The 5,401-nt window shown below is 40.0% G+C and overlaps 2 pseudogenes; one reads left to right on the top strand and one right to left on the bottom strand.

Moving 5' to 3' along the window:
- Positions 1-368: 368 nt before the first annotated feature.
- On the bottom strand, positions 369-887 carry LOC122471972 (annotated as a pseudogene).
- Positions 888-2,080: 1,193 nt separating this feature from the next.
- On the top strand, positions 2,081-2,353 carry LOC122467630 (annotated as a pseudogene).
- Positions 2,354-5,401: the final 3,048 nt, after the last annotated feature.

Raw genomic sequence — 5,401 nt, 5'->3', positions numbered from 1 at the left:
TCACAATTGGAAACTATAACATCCCTCTATCCGAAATGGACAGATCCATCGGGCAAAAAATCAATTAAGGAAATAGTTGAACTCACCAGCCCCACCAATCAACTGTACGTAATTGAGATCTATAAACTATTCCATCCCAAAACAACAGAATCCACATCCTTCTCCGGCTCACATGGAGCATTCACCAGGATAGATCACATTCTAGGTCACAAAACACAACTTACCAACTTAAAAGAAAAACGATTATGCAATGTCTGCTCTGAGACCACAAAGGAAGTAAACTAGAAATCAATAACAGAAAAATAACTAGAAAATTTCCAAATATGTGAAGATTAAACAATACACTTTTTTCCAAACAACTAGACACCTAAAAGTTCTTAGTTTATTAATCCTCTCATGAAAAATCTGCACAACCATCACAGATAAAGTCACTACAGAATCTTTACTCCTATTGTCTAATCTCCAGCTCATTTTTGTCAGCACCACCACTGGCTTTTGCAGTTCCCCTGACTTTCTCCATTCTGTTCTTGAGTTCCTTTTGCTGAGTTCTTGAGACCTTTTTCTTCTCATTCAGGCCATGTCTTGCAAGTCTACGTTTGGGATCATTTTTCTTTGCATAATCCAAAGAATCATAGATCATGCCAAAGCCAGTTGTCTTCCTACCATCAAAATGGATTCGGAGTCCAAATACAACAATGGCATCTGGTGTGGCCTTGTGCACTTTGGCTAGTTTTCCCCCAAATTTCTGTCTTAGATACTGTTGCCTTTCCAGGGTGAAGAACATCAATGACCATTCGTTTCCACTGAAGTAGTTGGTTGGTCATAAACTTCCTGGTCCGGATAGTTACTATGTCATTCGTTATGGTGGCCGAGCCAATAACACATATTTAAATGTGTTATTTAAAGAATAACACATTTCTCTCAAGAGACATTTAAAAATATCTTGAACTACACTAACATAAAATAAAACAAAATTTGTGGGATGCAGAGAAGCAGTGTTTTGAGGGAAATTTATAGCACTGAAAGGATGTGTTAGAAAACAACAAAAACCTAACATTACAAAGCTAAGTTTCTACCTTAGGAAACTAGAAATAGAAGAGCAAATTAAGTCCAAAGTAAACAAACAAACAAAAATGGAGTTGGAGCAGAGATTAATGAAATGTAAAACAGGAAATCAATAACGAAAATTGTTGAAACCCAAAGCCAATTCTTGGAAAAGATCAATAAAATTGATAAACCTCTAGGCAGGTTAATTAAGAAAAAGAGAGAGAGAGAACACACTACTAATTACTAATCTCAGAAATGAAAGACAGGATATCACTACACCTCCCACGAAAATGGAAATAATAATAAAGAAATACCACGAATAACTCTATGCCCACAAATTTGGTAACATAAATGAAATGGACCAATTCTTTGAAAGACACAGTCTGTCACAACTCACACAAGAAGAAAGAGACAATCTGAATAGCTCCTATCTAGTAAATAAATCTAATCAATAATTACTAATCTTCCAAAACATAAAGTACCAGGACCAGTTGTGTTCACTGGTGAAATCTACCAAACATTTAAAGAAAAAATTATGCCAAATTCTTTGTAATCTCTTTCAGAGACAGAAACGGAGGAAATACTTCCTAACTCATTTTATGAATCCAGCATTACCCCAATACCAAGACCAAAGACACTGAAAAAAAATAGAAAACTATTAACCCATATTTCTCATGAACATGTCTAAAAATAACCTCAACAAAATATTTGCAAATAGAATGTAACAATGTAGAAAAAAGAAGTATACACGTGACCAAGTGGTAATTATTCCAGGTATGCAAGACTGCCCAAACACTCAAAAATCAACTAACATAGTCCATCCTATCAACCAGCTAAAGAAAAATTATATGATCGTATCAATAGATGGCAGGAAAAGTATTTGACAAAATTCAACACCCATTCATGGTGAAAACTCTCATTAAACTAGGAATAAGGAGGAGTTCCTCAACTTAATAAAGATTATATACAAAGACCCAAGTAAGGGCAGCTCCTGCTAGGTCTGAGTGTTTCTATTGGCTGCTCCATGGTAACTATGTGCAACCAAAAGGCTCAGATGAAATGCTCAAAAATGCCAACATGTTGGAGGAGATGTAACAGGATTCAGTGGAGTGTGCTACTCAGGTCTTGGAGAAATAGAACATAGAGAAGGACTTTGTGGCCCATATTAAAAGAGTTTGACAAGAAGTACAACCCTACCTGGGACCTCATCGTGGTGAGAAACGTTGATAGTCATGTGACACATGAAACCAAACGCTTCATCTACTACCTGGGCCAAGTGGCCATTCTTCTGTGTAAATCTGGTTAAGAGCCTGAACTGTGTCACACACCCAGTGATCCATCCCAAAACGAGGACTGCAGCTTTGCAGTATTTGGAATTTCCAAATACTGAAATCTTCAGTTTTGCCTAAGGGGACACCTTGATCTTCAAACCTTTATTGTGTTGTTTTGTATAGGGCATTTTCCGTGCAAATTTTTTGATTATAAAACAATTAGCAAAACAGCTTACATTTGTATTTATTTTCTTTCTTTTAAGATTTTTCAACATTTATTTATTTTTGAAAGAGAGAGAGCATGAGCAGGGGAGGGGCAGAGAGAGAGGGAGACACAGAATTCGAAGCAGGCTGCAGGCTCTGACCTGTCAGTACAGAGCTGGACATGATGGGGCTCAAACCCACAAACCCTGAGATCATGACCTGAGCTGAAGTTGGTTGCTTAACCAACTGAGCCACCCAGGCACCCCTTTTTGTATTTATTTTCTATTCCAAACAACTCTCCCCACGTTTTTCTCTTCAAAATCCATTCTTTTCAAAAAACAAAACAAAACAACAAAAAATCTGTTGGAGAAATAAATATATATACAAAACCCTAAAGCTAACATCATAGCGGTGAGAAACTTGACATTTTTCACTAACATTATGCATAAGACAAGGGTTTCCACTCTTAACACTCTTTTTCAATATTGTACTGAAAGTCCTTATTAATGCAATAAGTAAAAAAAATACTAAAATAAATATCATGAAGAAATACATATAATTATCTTTTTTCACAGATGACATGATTGTCTATGTAGAAAGCCCAGAAGAACCAACAAAAAATTCCTAGAACTAATAAGAGATTGTAGCAAGTTTACAGAATATAAGATTAATGTACAAAAGTCAATTGCCTTTTTTCCTAGATACAAGCAACAAACAAGTGGAATTTAAAATTAAAAACACATTACCATTTACATTAGTCCCTCCATAATAAAATACTTAAGTATAAAACTAACAAAATATGGACAAGTACTATAGGAGGAAAACTACAAAACTCTGTGAAATCAGGGAACTAAATAAATGGAGAGATGTTCCATATTCGTGTACAAGAGGACCCATTATCAAGATATTAGTTCTTTATAACTTGATTTGTAGATTCAGTGCAATCCCAGTCAAAATCTCAGCAGTTGTTTTATGGATGTTGACAAACCGATTCTATTTTTTTTTTAATTTTTTTTAACGTTTATTTATTTTTGAGACAGAGAGAGACAGAGCATGAACGGGGGAGGGTCAGAGAGAGGGAGACACAGAATCTGAAACGGGCTCCAGGCTCTGAGCTGTCAGCACAGAGCCCGATGTGGGGCTCGAACTCATGGACCGCGAGGTCATGACCTGAGCCGAAGTCGGATGCTTAACCGACTGAGCCACCCAGGCGCCCCAACAAACCAATTCTAAAGTTTATATAGAGAGGTGAAAGATCCAAGATGGCCAAAACATACTGAAGGAGAACAAAGCTGGAGGACTGATACTACCCAATCTCAAGATTTACTATAAAGCTACGATAATCAAGACAGTGTGGCATCAGAAAAATAAGAGACAAATAGATCAACAGAACAGAATAAAAGGCCCAGAAATAGACCCACAAAAATAGAGTCAACTGGTCTTTAACAAAGGAGGAAATTCAATACAATGAAGCAAAGATAGTCTCTTTAACAAGTGGTGCTAGAACAACTGAACATCCACATGTAAAAAAAAGGAATCTGGATACAGATCTGTTTAATGTGATTTCTATCAAAGTCCCAGCAAGGCTTTTTGTGACTATTGACAAGCTTCTTCTAAAATTTATATAGAGGGAGGAGCAGCCAAGATGGCGGAACAACATGGAAGTTTTTTTGTGCGTCTCGCATCCATGAAATACAACCGGACCAACACTAAACCATCCTACACACCTAGAAAACTGATTGGAGGATTAACACAACAATCTGCACAACCTGAACCATAGAATTCAGCAGGTACACGGCATGGAGAAGTGAACTTGGGGAGTGAGAAGGTGCAGGAAGGGAGGTCCTTTTGTGAGTAGAGAGAGGACGGAAACTGGGGGTGGGGTAGGAGAATACGGGAAAAGCACCCTTCCCCAAAAGCAGCTGGAGAGAAAGTGGAAAATTGGAAACAGCCGCAGGGACTAAACTAAAAAGGGAGAAAGGAGAAAGGAGAGGGTTTAAATTCCATTAAGACTATAAACAAGGGGGGAGAAAAGGCTGCAACTTCGCAGCTCGATACCTGGTGGTGCTCTTGTGGGAAGGGTGAATCCCCAGGAACAGAGTGGGGTCCGGGAAGTTCTCAGGCCACATGAGGAAAAGCAGTTCCACTGCTGGAAGGACATTTGGTAGAGACTGTTGAAGCCACCTGGTCCCAGCAGACCCCAGAAAATGGCCACATGCGCTGGTGCTGGAACAAGGTTGTTAAGGGGGAAGCCTCCTGACAGATTGTGTTGTGATTTTCCATAATCCCTGAAACGCTGCTGCTACACTATCTTGAGAACTTTTTCTGGGGCAGGCTGGCACCTGGCCACAGTCTCGGGGCACCGGCGGCAGCAGGGTCCAGCGGGCGTTCCTGGGTGCAGCTGACATTCAGCCATTGCTCATTCGGCCATTGCTTGGTGAGACCCTCCTGCAGAGGGGTAGAGCAGGTGAAAGCTGCAGTCCTTTGGAAGTAAGGGGCCGGGAAAAACAGCCACATCTGAGAGAGGTACTGCCTGGGTCTTGGTCACAAGAGTGAAAAAGTGGGGAGTGGATGAGAGCTGAAGACAGGGGACGGGTGTGTGATTGCTGATCTGGGAGAACAGACTGGGTAGCTGGGTGGCACCATTTTCACCACTCCCGCGCATGCGCATATGCACCTATGAGCCCCTCGATAATCCACCTCAGTAGGCTAGCAGCACCGTCTAGTGGAGAGCAGAGCTGTTCCACTGAGCCCCGCCCAACTGGGCCAACTTTGCTCTTCAAGAACACAAGTCGCACTGCCTGCATAGTTTATGGACTATAAAGTGCTACATAGACTGACTTTTAGGGGAAAACGAAGCAATTTCAGTTCTACTTCAA

Source organism: Prionailurus bengalensis, chromosome B1, assembly GCF_016509475.1.
Source record: "Prionailurus bengalensis isolate Pbe53 chromosome B1, Fcat_Pben_1.1_paternal_pri, whole genome shotgun sequence".
NCBI classification, from domain to species: domain Eukaryota; kingdom Metazoa; phylum Chordata; class Mammalia; order Carnivora; family Felidae; genus Prionailurus; species Prionailurus bengalensis.
This window is presented reverse-complemented; position numbering and strand designations above follow the sequence as displayed.